General features: G+C 42.4%; 1 protein-coding gene across 3 annotated transcripts in view; it reads left to right on the top strand.

The window, feature by feature from the left end:
• Positions 1–18050, top strand: part of ARHGAP18 (Rho GTPase activating protein 18) — a 194563-nt gene that overhangs the window by 113008 nt on the left and 63505 nt on the right. The window contains exon 1 of one of the 3 annotated variants that reach the window (XM_049654330.1): positions 2506–2787. The exons of the other annotated variants lie outside the window; for them this stretch is intronic. The gene's annotated coding sequence lies outside the window, so the exon portion shown is untranslated. Of the gene's footprint in view, positions 1–2505; positions 2788–18050 lie in introns of those variants that run through there. 3 annotated transcript variants of the gene reach the window in all.

Genomic DNA, 18050 nt, shown 5'->3' with positions numbered 1-18050 from the left:
GGGAGGAGATTGAGGTTCTGAGAATTTAGATAACTTGCCTGAGATATCATGGAAAATGATGGAATCAGGTAATAAACTGTAGGTGACCCTTAAAATCTCTCATGTTCCCCGCTCCCCCCCCCCCCTTTACTGATGTCCCTCTGTCTGGGAAAATTCATACATTTGTACACGATTAGAGTAAAGACATCTCTCCCAGAATTTTTTTAGTTGGGGGGGGGAGTGGAGTCTTAAGTAGTCAGTCCAACTTTCCTATTTTACAAATGAGGAAATAACCATGATTCATTGAGGTTAGGTGACTTGATCAAAGCAATACTGCTCTTTACTGATGGAGGAAGGACCAGAATCACAATAACCAATCTCCCAGTTCATCTCCACCTGATCCTGTTGGATTCACTTTCTTGTTGATAGAATGAATGAACCCTATTTTGATGCAGAATTCATACATCAGTCATCAGTGATGGCTTTGAAAGAGTGGGGTCATGTTATATCAGTACCTTAATATTAATGCAGTAAAGCAGAGGCCGAAAATCAGATGCCCACAGGGACCAGCAGATAGCATAACATTCAGGGTGGGAGCATGGGTGGGAACTATGGCAAAGGGGCAGGATATCCTCTGATCAAAGGGGCCAGCCCCACAGCACCTGCTGCCCTGCCCAGAGAAACACGTTACAAGAGAGAGATGTAGTAAACGAATCTAAAAATGTTCGAAACACCCTGCTGACCAAACAGAATATTTCTGCCAGCTAGCTAGAGCCTGAAGCCTCCCAGTTTGTGATTGCTGAAGTTTTAGCATTAAGAGCTTTTTTTTCTTTCCAAAGGAGTAAGTTTCAATAAGCGGGAATACGTTGGAGAATATGTGAAGTGGTTAGTTGTTCTTTAGACCAGCCAAAGGATCAGTGGGTTGGGCTGTCAAAGTTCACAGAGGGAAAATAAGTATCAATAAAAGGGTATTTATTGCCTGTCTTTATTGCCCTGGTGAGAAAGTTGAAGAGTAATGTGTTTTCTGTGTCATAATACCATCTGTCCTAATGGAAGGTACTTGGTTATGCTATTTACTGACTGAGGATCAGGAAGCCTTCTTAGAGATTTGGCACAGCTATTAACTACCTGTATGTTACTGGGCAAATCACCTAGTTTTTCTCTGCTCTGCCATATTCATGTTTGAAAACTTAAGGGCTGGATTTCATGCAGGGCCTAGGAAAGAAAGGATGCAGAGGATTTCATGCAGAAGTTCAACTAGGTTCTTTATCTCTGTCTCTTGAAAAACAAAACAAAACAAGAAACCTGTGTTAGGGGTTGGATTGTTTGAACGTATCATCTGTGTCTTTAAGCACATCGATAATTACAGTAGATTTGCTACTGTTCCTCTCATGTGCCATCTGTGAAACTCAGAGAGTTGAGAATTATTTGACCTAGTGATCTCTAGGGTCATTCCAGCTCCAAATTTCACTTAGTTTGAATTACCATTTTTGAGGACAGATTTCAAAGGCTTTTATCACATGGAGACTAAAAGCCCAAGAACATGGGTCCTGGGACCACATGGCTTGGAGTGCATCCTGGCTTTCTTGGTCATGTTGATTTATTTCTCTGAGTTTCAGTTTCCTCATCTATAAAATGGGAACAATCATGGTGACCCCCTCATAGTCTTACCATTGTGATCACTGTTCCCGGCAAATTATCCAACACTGCTTTTCTTCTTCTAATGGAGCGACTGCAATGCGGCTAGTGAAAATTTAATTAACATTTACCTTTAAAATACAGCATGAGAATTTTCTCCCTTTCCTTTGCAGATTTGGGCCTTTTCAGTTTCTTTTTAGGAAGTGAGTGTGTTGGAATTGAAAGTTGGCAGGGTTAGTGTGCCACTGGTACTTAAATGGTCCCAACTGATGAAGGTGCCAGCGGTCAAGACCAGTGGATCTTCTATAAACATGGATGTCCGTTGTAGGTGTCTTGATGTCAACTAAAGAGCTACCTTTTGGCTATGTGCCTGGGTAGCTGCGCCTGTGTGAACCCTTGCACTGTGAAACAAAAGGCTCTACATGTGGATTTGGTATTACCTGAAGGAGACCATCTGATGCAATTTGACTGTGGAGAGAATTTACTATATGAGAAGATGCTTGGGTGGCCTTCCTGTACGAATGTGAAGGACATTTGCCCTGGAAGAACACAACACCTCTTCAGATCCATACTGGAACATAATTTAAAGCAAGAGGATGACAATAGATAAATTCCTCCCACTTCAAAGCGAAGAGTCTGGTGCACACGGAGTGTTTGTTCCAAGGATCCGAGAAGCGGGCGTTGTGCCCTCCTGGGCCCTTCAGGCTGGGCTGCTGTTGCCACTTGAAAGAGCAGCCTGTCCTTGTCTGCCACACTTTCATCTTCTGCCACGTTTGTATCCATGGGCACTGTCACCCACGTGAAGGCATAGCTTGCTATTCCCGGCTTGGCTTCTGTGACCTGCAGTAAAGCCAAATTAAAAAAACAAAAAAAATTTTTTTTAAGGCTTTGACATGGGATGGTAATTGCATGCAGTGGCTTTTAATCATTTGGCATTCACAAGAAGCATTCAGGGGGGCCGAGGTCTCAGGGAGCAGCAGCTCACACGGGTCTTGGGAGGAGCTCTTGGTTGCAAGGCCTTAGCATTCTGGGTGTGTGTGTGGCAACACCAGGCAGCAACGTCAGTGTCACCTGGGCAACAGAGGACACAGAAGACAGCTTGGTGGACTAGAAATCAGCTCTGCCCAGCCGTTGGAATCTGCACAAAACTTCAGGAAAGTTGTTTTCTGGGTAAGATGGTGGGATGAGGTAGTTGGGATGGGCTGAGGGTGGGGAACGGAACATTCTTCACGCTGGTGTCAGGGAGTGTTTGGAGGCAACAAATGAGTTTCACCTTCCCACCAATTTAAACCGTAGGCAGGTCACAGGTGGAGATCTCCTGAGAGGAGAATGTCTTGTTCTCAAGCCCCCTCATTATCCAGCCGAGGGGACAGGCCCGGCCTGGTGTGGTGGGGCCTGGGGAGGCTGGCCTGGCTTCCCAGCCTCCTGAGTGTCTGACTCGCTCTGGTTACCTCTGCCTCGGCAGGCAATCATGGCCCCAGAGTTTCTATTTGATTCTGCCTCCACTCACATCAGATATATTTGTGAACAAATTTGTTCAGCATTTTAGAATACTAGGGGACATTAATATGACTTTTGCTTAATCATAAGTAGTTCTTCATAGCTTTAGTGGGGATTCACCATTGTGGGTCTTTCATTATTTTTATTTAAAAATTTTTTTTTTTTCCAACGTTTTTTATTTATTTTTGGGACAGAGAGAGACAGAGCATGAACGGGGGAGGGGCAGAGAGAGAGGGAGACACAGAATCGGAAACAGGCTCCAGGCTCCGAGCCATCAGCCCAGAGCCTGACGCGGGGCTCGAACTCACGGACCGCGAGATCGTGACCTGGCTGAAGTCGGACGCTTAACCGACTGCGCCACCCAGGCGCCCCATATTTTTAAAGGTTTTGTTTCCTTTTTCTTCTTCGTGAAGGTTCAGTTTTTATTAAATGGCCTTAAGAAGAGAGAACCATGTTTGCCTTTATGATTATTTTAATTCCGAACATGTGACCTCCTCAGCCCGCAGCTTCTTTTATCCTATTTAAAGTGGTCTGCTTTCTGTAAGCTCTCTTTCACCCCTGTCGTTTTAAGTCACGTATACGGTGCTGACTTCTAAAATCAAACTCCCTTCGGTCAGTGGTCAACACCTCTTTCGTGAGCTCCTGATCTACGTTTTCAGATGTTCCCGCAGTTCTTGTCTAACTCGATTGTGCACAGACATCACCTGGGCATTTGGCTGAACTGCAGGTTGGGATTCAGCAAGTCTGGAGCAGGGTCTGAAATTCCGCCTTCCTGAGAAGCTTGATGCTGGTGCTGCTGGCTCAGGGAACATGCTTTGTACCCAAAGGGCATGAACGTATAGAGGCAAAGACAGGTGAATCTCATATAAGAAGGGGGTGGGCCTTAGGGATCTCGATGTCGCCCAAGGGTCTCTAAGATATTTCAGATTTAGTATGTCCAAACAGAACTGCTCACTTTCTCTGTCAAGCCTGCCCTTTGCCCTGTAATCCCTCTGCCGGTGAGTGGCAACCTTCCACCTGCCTATCGAAGAACAAACGATGCAGTTATCTTGGTTTCTTCTGTTTCCGTCATCCACTTTATATAACTTGGAGTCTGTTTGGGGGAGAGCTTCCCAACTTTTTCCTTTCACTTCTGTTTCTACCCATGTCTTCTGGATTCAGAGCCTTACCGTCTCTCAGGGATCCCCTGACTCTAGAGCATCATGGCACCCGGCTGTCTCTGTAGTGTACTTATTTATTTTTTAAATTTATTTTTGAGAGAAAGCGTGAGGGAGAGACAGAGACAGAGGGGGGAGGGAAGGATCCGAAGTGGGTTCTGCACTGACAACAAAGAGCCCGATGCGGGGCTTGAACTCAAGAACCGTGAGATCATGACCTGAGCCGAAGTCAGATGCTCGACCAACTGAGCCACCCAGGTGCCCCTCTCTGTAGTTTAGTTCTTAAACTTCATTTCTCCCTGATTTGGTAGTGACATTTGCTTATTTAGACACCTTCCACTATTGCATTCCACGTGTCTCAATATGGCAAGCAAGGTCCAGCACAATTTGGCTGTGCCCTTTTTGCTACCCCTCCCCCAATGCCTAACACGCCATCCCCACCTCCAACTGGTTGCACCTCCCTGGAAGTCAGTGCAGTCTGTCCACATCCGTCTACTCCATTTCCCAAGCTCACTTCTATTGCTTTGTTCATACGGTTGCCACTGCCTTGAATGCCTTTCTTGTCATCATCTGGCTGGCGGAGTACCATTTATAGCCTTTAAGATCCAGCTCCCATCACTTTCCTGTGAAGCCTTTACCAAGTCACCAACCTGGAGGTTGTGACTTCCCCAATCTGTGCTTCCATAGCACTTTCAGTCGTTTCGCAGTTCCCATTGCTCGAGTCTTTGTTGCCTGCTAAATTCGAGATCTGCCTTTCTGAAATACGTCTGAATTCTATAGGTTCGCATAGCGTGGAGTAAAGTAGTTTTTCACTAAATTTTTTCTAAGTCCAGGACAAGGTGAATATTCTGTAGGTAAACAGGCACTAGCATGTTGGAAGTAGGAGGGAGTGATGTGATTTGTATACATTGAGCTGTACAAAGAGGACCTGCCTACTGCCTCATTCATTCGGTAGCTGCCCTATCAGTAAGGTAGCCACCAGCCACCCGAGACTACTGAGCACTTGAAATGTGGCAAGTCCAAGGATGAATGCAAAATGGAAGTTACGGGATTTTAAAGACTTAGAATGAAAAAAGAGTAAAAGATCTCATGAATAATTTTAATATTGATTATCCGTTGTAGTGATAATATTTTGGGTATATTAGGTTAAATAAAGTATACTATTACACTTACCTTGTTCTTTTTACTTTTCTAATGGGGCCTCTAGAAAATCTTAAAATATTTTTGTGGCTTGCCTTTTATTTCAGTTGGATAGCAATGTTGTAAAATAATTTATTGTCGTATTCAAAATAGTACAGAAAGGTTTCCTACCACCCTCCAATCGTGTTTTCTAACATTCAGACAAAGTATTTAATGTTTAGGGGCAGGTTTTCAATCATTACGAGTTATTTAGTTAAAAATAAAATCACTTAGGGGCACCTGGCTGGCTCAGTTGGTAGAGCATGTGACTCTTGATCTTGGGGTAGTGAGTTCAAGCCCCACATTGGGCATAGAACTTACTTTAAAAAAAATAAAATCGTTTATTTGAAAATACTACCACTAAATTCACATTTTCAAAGTTGTAATCTTTCAAAAGTGTTTTGTTTTTTGTTTTTTTTGTGTTTTTTTTTTGTTTGTTTGTTTGTTTTTTTGATTCTTTACTGAACCACCAAACTAAATCTTAGGGACTTTACTATAATTCATCTATATATTAATGTCACCTATCCATAAAAACTCAAAATGCTAACTTCTTTTTTAAAACCATTGTCCATGGAGCGATGAGAAATGGAAAGTGATAAATTCTATTATACAATTTGCAATCCATGTCTTCAACTCTACTGCCTGCATATTCTCACTACTCGGCTGGGTCAAAATCATATACATTGCCTACCATCATTAAACCCTTCTGCCTAATTAATTTTTCAATGTTTAAAGCTTAAGGATTCTATACAAGTTTTTTTTAAACTTGAGATGCCTAAGGCAGTTGTTTTTCTAATTTTCTGTAGTCATTAAGTTTATTTCAAGAGAGAGAGAAGGAGGGAAAGAATTTCAAGCAGGCTCTGTGCTGAAGCGTGGAGCCCTTCATAGGACTTAATCCCATGAACATGAAATCATGACCTGAGCTGAAATCGAGAGTTGGATGCTCAACCAACTGAGCCACCCTGGCACCCCCCTCCAGTGCTTTTAAAAAACAAACAAAAAAATAATGTTTTATTTTTGAGAGGGAGAGAGTGAGAGCGTGAGCAGGGGAGGGGCAGAGAGAGAGGGAGGCAGGGAATCCGAAGCAGGCTCCAGGCTCTGAGCTCTCGGCACAGAGCTTGACGTGGCGCTTGAAACCACGAACTATGAGATCGTGACCTGAGCTGAAGTCGGACCCTTAACCGACTGAGCCACCCAGGTGCCCTAGCGCATTTTTAAAAAATGTTTTATTTTTGAGAGGGAGGGAGGGAGGGAGAGAAGGGCAGGCAGAGAGAGACAGAGTCTGAAGCAGGCTCCAGGCTCTGAACTGTCAGCACAGGGCCCAATGACATGGGCTCGAATTCGCAAACCATGAGATCGTGACCTAAGCCAAAGTTGGACACTTAACCAGCTGAGCCACCCAGGCACCCCTGCCTCCAGTGCATCCTTAGGTGGGTCCCAAATTAAATCAAGTGAAGCTGCTATGGTTGAGGGGTAAGTGAGGCACCAAGAAATCCCCCACCACCATTTCCCCTTTTTTGGAAAATGAAACACTAAGTCAAAGTGGCAGGTTCTGTTAAAGCATTATATGTGGAAAATCAGTGCGAACAGATTAGGGTTATATAATTTTTAAAATTGGAAGAGACTTGAGATGTTCTTATTCATATTGTAGAGTGAATTATCTGTCATGTTTACACAAAGAACAACAGAGCTGGAGATACCAACTTCTGTCTTCCAGTAGAATCTTCTTTACTAAACCACCCTGTGATAATAACCTAAGAAATACTCTTTCTTGGGACATTAATATGGCCTAGGAGTGATGACAGCACTTCAGGGGAGAGTTAAGAACCTGTTGGATGGACATAAGGCAAAGGGGTGTGTGTGTGTGTGTGTGTGTGTGTGTGTGTGTGTAGAGAGGGAGATATGTATATATATGTATATCTCTCTTCACACACTCACACATGCACACTACGATTCATGGAGCCATAGCCCAAAGCAAGGGTTGGGTGAATGCTTAGGAGGTAGCCAATGAATGTGTTTCCCTTCTCTACTCTCTTCATAGCTTATTGCAATTCACTGATTAGGGTTTAAAATGGCACAATGAATTATGCAAAAGCTGTTTCTGCAGGAGGGGCTGTCTTGCAGCCTAATGCAGCACAGATGGAAGATCTTCCTTTAATCATTGTTCTCACAATGCTTGGAAGCTTTTTGAGGAATAAGCAGTCAGAAGTGGAAGTGAATGGCCTTCAACAGTAAATGAATTCCTTCTGCAGAGAGGAACTGAAATGTATTTATGATGCAGATGGTTGCCCTGTGTTTGAATGCTCATCCTTGTCATCTCATATTCATGCTTAGAAGCAGAATGTGTCCTGAAATACTTGGGTTTTAGATGGTTCCACTGGAGAAATTACTTCTGCTCAGGCTGGCCCAACATGTATTATTATTTCTCTTCAAAAATGGTTGCGAGTATTTAAATGCCAATTCGCTCCAATCATGAAAATATGCAAATTACCTTTCTCTCTCTCTCTCTCTCTCTCTCTCTCTCTCTGATCCTTAGTTACTACTAAAGAGACTGAATTAGTTAGCATTCCCTTACTTTTATTAGCATAATATTAATGCAAATGATCAGCAAAGGCTTTTTCAAAAAGAAAGCAGAACCATGGAAAGCAATTAATAACAGTGCTCACTTGCCTCAATGAGGAAGGAAAAAACATTTATGATTAGGTTTCTAACTTTGGTATCTATGCCAAGGACCACCCACATGAGCCTAAAAAGGTTCTTGTTTCTAAAATCAACATCAGCTCGGAGGTGTCAGCTGCAGGGCAAAAGCCAACTGAAAAAGGCCCAAAGGGAAAATTTCAGAAGGTGATATGCAGTTACCTGTGGGTAGTTCATGGTGACTCAGGTGCTCTTAAGCATGTGTGCTATATGGTATATTTCTAAGCCATTGCTTTGTAACCTATAGGCGGAAAAAGTAAAGGAATGATATTCATTGGCCACTTCAGTGTATACGGTAAAGGACTGAAAACCATTCCCAACAAAGGGGTTAATATAAAGAGGACACTGATTAATTCTTTATTTGCTCAGAGGAAATGGGCTTACATTAGAGGGAAGTAAAGTTGAATCAAATAACAGGAAGACATGGTTGGCTCTGGGGAGAACTTTATAAAATTAGAATGAGGTATAGCAAGAGACTGGAATCTCCCTGCTTACCTACTCTTACTGTGCTGCAAATGTTTCTTACAGTTTCTGGCATCTGTGTTGGCCTTTGTTTAACTGGAAGTGAGCTCTGCGACACCTCCTTGCCGAACCACTCATAGCATGAGGCCAGTGCTGCCTTGTATTGTTCATTTTCTATAGGCCTTACCTCCGCTGTTAGAAGGGATCAGAGGTGAAGTCCTATGTTTCTTTAGACAGCAACATATATAGTGCCTTGCAGTTAATGAAGAGTATTTGTTGAATGGATGTATAGATCACAACGTTGTGATCTGTTTATTGTTAAGCAAGGCCCAAGCTCTGGAGCATCATTCCACCAAAACAGTGGAGTATAGTGCACCCGGGTGGCTCAGTCCGTCAAGTGTCCGACTTGGGCTCAGGTCATGATATCATGGTTTGTGAGTTCAAGCCCTGCGTTGGGCTCTGTGCCTACAGCTCGGAGCCTGCAGCCTGCTTTGGATTCTGTTGTCTCCAGCCATCTCTACCCCTCCCCCGCATTCCCTCCTTCTTTCTCTCCCTCTCTCTCTCCAAAATAAACATTAAAAAATATTAAAAACAAAACATTGAAGTATTGACTTCATGTCACTTCCACTTTTTTTTTTAAGTTATCTGCTCTACTACTTGAAATGGAAAATAGACTTCATTATGTGGATTAATTTAAGTCACAATCACAGTTATTTTTAAAAATAAAACTTAAAATACAGAACTCTGATTCTGACTGACATCTGTAATGAAGACCAATGAATAAATGTAGGCATTGTTGTTCAGTGAGACTTTTTATTCATAAAGTTATTGGATGAAGAAATTCACATTCTTGTATGAGAGTGGTTGGCATATGCTCAGAGTTTTGCAAGTATTTCTTTTTTTTTTTTTTTATTTTTTTTCAACTTTTTTTTTTTAATTTATTTTTGGGACAGAGAGAGACAGAGCATGAACGGGGGAGGGGCAGAGAGAGAGGGAGACACAGAATCGGAAACAGGCTCCAGGCTCTGAGCTGTCAGCCCAGAGCCTGACGCGGGGCTCGAACTCACGGACCGCGAGATCGTGACCTGGCTGAAGTCGGACACTTAACCGACTGCGCCACCCAGGCGCCCCTGCAAGTATTTCTTATAAAAGTTATGCATGTTACTTTATAAACCCTGCTTCAGCAAATAACTGGAGTCTTTTATGAGGTGGGAACCCTTAATAGTTGGCCCTCCAACATCTGAATTAAAAAAATGAAAAGGAAACAAAGAACAGAAAACAGTTCTCAGTCTTGGATCTTTACTGTAAAGTATCTGACCACATAGGTCTTTCTGAAGACTTACCCTGGCAAGATAGGAAGGGAAGTTAATCTTTGATGCCATCATTCATCCTGATGGTTTTGGTGTATACAGAACAAATACTGCTTTCTGCCCTAGTGGGCACAATACCCTCTTAATCCTTTCATATCCTCCTCGTAGAGCTTACTCATACTCTGTCGTGGTCTCTGGAGGCTCTCTTCTGCGTTCAGTAGCCCATTGGCTAATCTCTTCCACAGTGTTAGCTTCGTGAGACCATAGTTCTTTCTTCTACCTCTCTTTTCTGGCGGGAGTATCATTGGCACCAGACCTGGCTGGGATGTGAGGTCCTGGGAGCCTTGGCCAGGGCAGAACGCAGAGCTCATGGATGTGATCCAGGCAGGTGACTTTTTGGGAAAAAATAGAAATCAATCAGTCTGGGCTGTTTCTTTGTAGGGAATGTGCAGAAAGGAGAACCCCAAGTCTAGAGCAATGGGGAAAGTAGAGGAGAGCGAGAGGGACGGCAATGGAAGAGTAGAGGTGGCAGTCCTTGAGCTGAACATCGATTTAGTATCAACTTTCTACAGAGTGCCAATAGCCTTGGTCGTGGCTAGGGAAGGAACTCTCAAGGGCATTAACTTGTGAACTTCTTGGTCTGTTTCAGATTCCCACAGGGAATGGCACTGGGGACCCAGATGCCATATTGCTTTCGGTTAAGTGGGAATTTGGCCACTCTGCGTACGCAACAAGTGAACAGTAGGCTAGCATAAGCCTGGTGATGAGTGGGAGACTCAGGATTCTTCTTAAGACAGGAATTAAACTAGGGCAGGTTCATATTCTTCCAGTTTGGCAGATTAATCTTCCCAGAATTTTATATGCCTGTGGGTGGCATTTACCAGAGCTCAGTGTGCCCGCAATACTGCTAGATGATGTGGTAATGCTAATGAATAGCTTTAGTTATGTTTTCTTACTAAATTAGTTTTTTCTTTACCTCCTGCATTTCCTCTGCTCAGCCCCTGAAGGTTCCATAAAACCCTTACCCATCATCCCTCATGGTCACATTAGGTCTCACTGCCCCCTGCACCCTGTTCCTGAATTCTAAACAGAGCTCAGTGGCTTTTACTGAAAACATTTATTTTAGTGGGATTTTCTTTTGTTTTCCTTCCAATGTTAGACTTAAAGTACCCACTCCAAGCAGTATTTAACGATTAGAAATGGTCTTTAGTCGCCCATGTTATTTCTCATGTATCTTTCAGGCTACCTGCACTCCCGTGTCTTGGGTTGGGTCAGCTGAGATTTTAAAGCATACTAAGACAACAGGGGCCTTAGATAATCTCATTTAAAGAGGAAAAAATTGCCCTGTAATATTCACATATCCTACTTTGTAACTGATTGCCGAAGACATGTGGTGAAAACATGGATGAATTGTTTCTGAGCTCGGCTAAATTATTTGATTAGGTGGAAATTATCCCCCCCCCCCCTCCCCAATCGACTCAGCAGAGCTGACTTTTAGCACCTGGCTTATAAAAATACTTCCTGGCCTTCAGTATTACAGGTGGAAAATTATGGTATTTGAGGGTCATTTGGAGCTATCCATAAAATTCTACTTTGTAGCCTAAGTGAAGCAGATTTCTTTTTTCTTAGCCAAGTAGTTGTCATTTTGTTGGTACTGTTTTCAGTTGTTTTATTACTATTCTTCAGTATTATTTTGAAATAATGTGTAAATATCCTCTGCCTATTTATGTAGCATTAACACAGGTATCTTTTCCCTTTTAATATTTTCTTCCAATGTTTGTTGGCTTTCTTTTGCTGGCTGGTGAAGGTTGGTTTTATACTTCTACAGCCCCACTGAGATGATTTCTCCATCTTATTTCAATAAATAGTCCCAAAGAAGAGTTTAATAATAATGCCCACATCTCTTCCAGAATATGCCCATGTCTTTGTCTTTAGTTATTATCAAAAGGTTTTTTTTTTCCGACTATGCCTTGTGTCCATGTTTTTATTAACATAGGAAAGTTGATGCTAATATGTATATAAAAGTTTTATGAAGGGCAAGAGGTTTGCCCGTAGGCAATAAGTAAAACCAGTATTGTATTCAGTACTATTCCAATGATAAATTAAAAAATATTAATGTTGAGGCACCTGGGTGGCTGAGTTGGTTAAGCGTCTGAGTTCAGCTCGGGTCATGATCTCACGGTTCATGAGTTCAAGCCCTGCATTGCACTCTGTGCTGAGAGCTCAGAGCCTGGAGCCTCCTTTGGATTCTCTGTCTTCCTCTCTCTCCATCCCTCCCCCACTCACACTCAGTCTCTGAAAAATAAAAATAAACATTAAAAATTTTTTCAAAAAAATATTAATATTCAGGGGCGCATGAATGACTCAGTTGAGCTACTGACTCTTGATTTCAGCTCAGGTCATGATCCCAGGGTTGTGGGCTTCAGCCCTGTGTCAGGCTCTGCACTCACTGTGGAGCCTGCTTAAGATTCTCTCTACCCCAACCCCCCCACTTCCCTCTTCCCTCCTGGCTCATGCTCGCGCTCTCGCGCTCTCGCGCGCTCTCTCTCTCTCTCTCTCAAAAAAAAATTAATGTTCATAGTTTGGTATTATATCAACAAATGTTTTGTTAGTAGCTATATGATGGCAGGCATTATGAATCAATACTCTGTGAACTGGAGGAGGATTTTGGAAAAGTTGTAATATATTACCTTATAGTCAGAATGAAATCTCTCCTGGATCACAGATTCTGAAGTATATTGTTAAATTTTATATGGAGGGTTGTACGTTGGTGTAAATTTATGTGTTTGTATTAATGTATGTTTAAGGCACTCTGGTAAACTGTAACGATGAAATTCTGGTCTAATAGAAGGCTTGATAGGGAGCTTCTGAATGACAAGTCCAAGATCATCAGGGAAGATGGGAAGACTTTTGGTTTTCATTAGTGAATCTTCTTCATTTCACCTCTGGAAATGCGTAGATACCTTGAGAGGAGCACAGCTTTGAAACAGGCAAAACCATTGATTTGTTAAGAGCAATAAAAATATAATGGAGAAAAGGTTGGTGAACACCTGGGAGGCTGATAACTACTGTTGAAACCACGTGACTGCTGTGAAGTAAGAACCAGGTATTAGCAGTGGTGAGGAAGCTGGACTCCATCTCTGGAAAGAGCAGCCTTACTAATGGGCCGGTGAATGGGTTTCAGCCAAACCCGTGAAGACTGTGAGAGACAGAGCAGGTGAAAGGGCGGGATCCCAGGATGGGCTGTGGAGGTGACCTCAAATTATGTTTGCATCTACAGAAATGTTTAGGGAGTGGTGGGGGCGGGGGGGGGGGGACATGAGCGGAGGTGAGCAGATCCAAGTGGTAGTCAGAGAGGAAGTGAAGTTCTTTGTGAGAAAGCATTGGTGAACCCCACATGGCCTGAAGCACATTTGGGCTAATGCAGAGGCCCGAGGCCTATGCTGCAGGGCTGTCTGGGCCACAAGTTTAGTGAGGAACTGGAAAATTCCACCCGTACCTGGTGTTGGTGGCATTTATAATCTATCTCATGATGAATGTTTGAGCAGCTTGGTTGAACAGACATCTCTGAGAAGGTGCCCAACATATAGTAGGCACTGAACAAATATTTTAAAATTCATTTGAGAGATTGAGTTGACAGGACGGAAGCAGGGAATGTGAGCTTAACAAAACCTAAGCCAGTGTTTGTTTATGACTCGATATTAGGTGTAATCTAACATGAAATCAGCTCTTTGTTTTGTAACCTCTATTTCCTCACAAGGAAGCCTACTTTCAGACTACACTCAAGAGTGAGAGGCATAAAATAATTGCTTAGTAATTGCCTTTTTAAGGTTTCCTGATGACTAATTTCTTTACTGTCTACTTTTCATGTTCCTGTCTTACTCCTTTGTAAGTTTTGTGCAGTTAAATAAAAATCACCTTAGGAAGTAAAAGGAAGTTGTTGTGGAGGCAACAATAATTGAACAATTTTAAATTAATAATTGAAGAATTTACAAGCATCTGCTATGGCAAGCAGTTTGCTGAACTCAAGGATACCCAGATGAAAAAAACAAAACACAGGATATTGCCTTAAGGGACACAAAAGGTAGCATCACAGTGCAGGATGTGGTAAGGGCTGTGGGGAACCTGAAGAAGCAGGGAAATGCTTTTATTCCACCCCCCACGGAGAGAGGTATCAAGATATGAAATTGAGTAACAGCAACTAGAAAACAGATCCAACTGGAGAGCCTATGGCCAGAGTGCAAAGAAGCTGCTGGTGTCTAATCTCCAGGTGGCTCTACAGCTAACCGGAACAAGGAAAGGAAAGAGTCCCTAAGTAGAAATGTGTCCAGCGGAAACACGTATCAGGTGGATGTGAGCCATGGGGATGGATAATTGAATGAAATGTATATGCAAATCTCAGTTTGATATGCTTTGGGCCATTGTTCCGAGATCTTGACATTTTATGTCAAAGCCCCACAGCAAATCCCTCTACCCTTGTCTTTTGATTTTGGCTTTGAGGTCCTGCGGCTCCCTTTTGGTTACTTGTGCCTCTAAGTGAGGGGGAAGCAGGGCCTCCCGAGAGAAGTTTGGGGAGCTCAGGAACCAAGAGAATCTCACTTCTACTCAGCACGAGGGTCTAAAAGTGGAAAGGCTGTAACCCTAGCCCATAATTTTCCCTGTGTGTACCTGCCTGTGTCTGTAGATAGAAACAAAGGACGTTTTTTCCAGTAGACCGTGGTTGCCTCCTGACTTTCCCACATGTTTTTGTCCTGTGCCTTCCCTTACTTTCTGTCAGACCTGCTGGTGTTAGCTGCCTCTATCCCTGCTCTTTCAGTGTTATTCGCATGTAAGTTGCTTTGCCATAGTTTTCTGTAAAAGTGATAAAGCCGGGTTTTCAAAACCAACTCCTGACAGTGTCACTGAGGGGGGCTGCTCCTCTCAGTATCGCTTAGGCAGTGTTGTGTAAATGGAAGATCATCCGTTCAGTTGCTCATTGATTTGCTGTATGTCAAAATGGGACGGAAGTTCAGTGAAGACTAATGTGCTGTACAAATACTGACTTTTATTTTTAAAGAGATAAAATGCTGAAAGAAATAATGCCTAATTTTTATCCGCCCCCCCCCCCAATGAGAGGGACAGTGTATACGAAGAGGAAAAGTAAATTTACTTGAAATGTGAAATATAACTTCATATATTTTTAGAACTGTAGCAGTTAGGGGCACACGGGTGACTCAGTTGGATAAGCGTCTGAGTTTGGTTCAGGTCACGATCTCATGGTTCATGGCCTCAAGCCCCGCGTCGGGCTCTGTGCTGACAGCTCAGGGCCTGGAGCCTGCTTTGGATTCTGTGTCTCCCTCTCTCTCTGCCCCTCCCTGACTCATGCTCTGTCTCTCAAAAATAAATAAATGTTAAAAAAAAAACAACAACAACAACAACAACCAAAAACTGTAGCAATTGGGTCAAATAGAAGAGATAAGGGATCCCTTTTCCTGGGTTCTCAAAGCTGCCTGGATGTGGGGAGAGGCCGGTGTGGTGGTGCTTTCTCATCTACTTCTTGCTGCCTTCGGCATTGTCCCTGTTCGTTCTTCTTGGATGTCAGCTTCGCTTCTAATAATTACTGCTTTCAGCTAAACAATAGGCTTCCGAGGGGAAAAAAATGACTTGGGTCGTTCGTAATCTGTGCTCTTCATACTCATTCAAATTCAGTGTATTCTGATGGACGGGACCATTACAGAGCATTAATAGGGGCACCATCTCATGATGGCAGTGATTACTTCTTTAATGTCACTGCCCAAGTGAAAGAAAAATCCTGTTTTTGTTTTTTGTTTTTTGTTTTTTTTTTAACACAGAGATAATATAGGGGGAGAAGCAGAGTGAGTTAAAACCATTTTTGAAAATTTCCAACTTCTTCAAAGAAAGTGTTTCAAAAACAGGTACATGTGAAGTCACGTCTCAGAGTGACACAGAATATTTTAGAAAATGGCTTGGAAAAGATGTCTCATGCATTTTAAAGAGAGATGGTTTGATTGTTAAAAGGTATTTTTCTCTAGATAAGTATACTGGTCATTTAAAAACGTTAATTATAGGCTGTGTCAACATGATCACTTTGGGTTTTGCTATGTGTGGTACAAACTGAGAAAGAGTGTCTGATGCAAAGGAAAAAAGAAAAGTAAATTCTAACCTTTCTAGTCTATTTGGTGTAATAAGACGACTGCAGAAGAAAAGAGGGCACTAATCTTGGTTCCACCATCACTTTGCTGGGTGACTTGAGGGAGAATTTAACCCTGGGGCCTCATTACCTCATTTAGAAAATGATGGGATAGATTTAAATACCTAGGATCCAATACTGTTCTAAAGTTCATGCTTCAATAACTATGGCTTTATCTAAAATATACTTGGTCATTATGTTTGATGGTAAGTTATGCTGTAAGAACCTTTTCTTGGTGGGGGGGTGCATTAAAAACAGAACAAGAAGCGAAACAAAAATAAACAATATTCCTCTGTTTTGTATCTCCCAAACTAGTCACTTCTTTTTTTTAAATATTTATTTATTTTGAGAGAGAGTGGGGGGGAGGGGCAGGGAGAGAGAGAGGGGAGAGAGAGAATCCTGAGCAGGCTCCACACTGCCAGAGCGGAGCCCAATGCGGGGCTTGAACTCATGAACCGTGAGATCATGACCTGAGCAGAAATCAGGAGTCTGACTCTTAACCGACTGAGCTCCCCCAGGCTCTCCCCAACCTAGTCACTTCTTTCTGTGCATTGAAATGAACGTTGGGATAAGGAACATGAAAGAAAGTATAACTCTTTTGGAGAGGATATTGTAAGAAAACAAACAAATCCGAATCCTAGCATCAGAAGACTTCAAGAAAGCAGACTTTGGGCCACAGAAGTGCCTCTTGGAAGGGGCAGAACAGCAAACAGACTGATGAGTGCAACAACAGGAGTATTGATGTGGGTTGGGGGGGGGGGTGAGTGGACAGAAAGTAGAGATCAGACCAGGTAGTTAAATATGAGTTCAAAGAAACATCCTAGTTGCAAATAAATTTGCCCTGAGATGGTTGAGGGAGAGGAGAGGTAAGGATGACCAAGGAGTGATAAGGAAAATACACATTTTCAAATACACTGGCCCAAAGGAAAGCATAGAATTCCTGCCCCTTTGTCCATGATAAATAAAAGCAAATGATGAAAGACATTGGCAAGGTAGAGGATTTTAAATGACGTTCTATTCTTTGTCATTGAAATATAAATTAAATATGGGTATATCACTGGAATGAGTCCCAGTTTTGATGAAAGGCTGTGAAACTAAACTAAAATAAACAAAGAAGTAGGTCAAGAGTCACCAGGAAAGCATGGCTGTTTCTTTCAGTAAGGCTTTCTGGAGCGTTGCCCGCAGAATTGAAAAGCGCATTTTGAGACCCATTAGGTGGTGTTTTTGAGAAATACTGGAACAGCGGTTTTCAGAGTGTGGTCCTGGAACACCCGGTGGGGGCAGGGTGGGGTCCCAAGACCCTTTTAGGGGTCTCGGAGATCGTAATTGTTTTCGTAATAACACAAAGATGCTATTGGCCTTTTTCAATCTCATTCTCTCATGAGAACACGGTGAAGTTTCCCAGAGACTACATGATGTGCAATATCACAAAAGATTGAATGCAGAAGCAGATGTGAAAATCCAGATGTCTTCTTTTAAGCCAGACATTAAAGACAGTTTCAGAAAATGTAAAACAATGCTACTCATCTCACTATTTTTTTTTTTTTTTTTTTTGGTATGGACAATAGGGCTTCCCCTCCCCCAGAGTTATTTATGTTAAGATGTCAATTATTCTCATTAAATGAATTAGTATTTTTTCCCAAATTTAATAGCTAATAGGTATATCAATAGATATAACCTATATAGGCAAAAGCTCTTTGGGGGTCCTTGAAAGTTTTTAAGTGTATAAAGGAGTACTGAGACCAGAATGCTCAAGAATGGCCCTCCGAGAGGATAAGTAATTTTTCTAAACATTAGAAGAGGGCAAAGGTGACCTTATTAAACTATGGGAGGGGCAGTGATTTATAGTCAGCAGTTTTACAGTGACCAGTGATACTAAGTTCCACACCCTCTTCATGGTTACCCGGGAGGGATTTCAGGAGGAGAATTCTCCCTTGA

The sequence above is a fragment of the Panthera uncia genome, assembly GCF_023721935.1.
Source record: "Panthera uncia isolate 11264 chromosome B2 unlocalized genomic scaffold, Puncia_PCG_1.0 HiC_scaffold_24, whole genome shotgun sequence".
Classification (NCBI taxonomy): domain Eukaryota; kingdom Metazoa; phylum Chordata; class Mammalia; order Carnivora; family Felidae; genus Panthera; species Panthera uncia.
The sequence above is the reverse complement of the archived record's forward strand: the minus strand, read 5'-3'. Positions and strand labels throughout refer to the sequence as shown.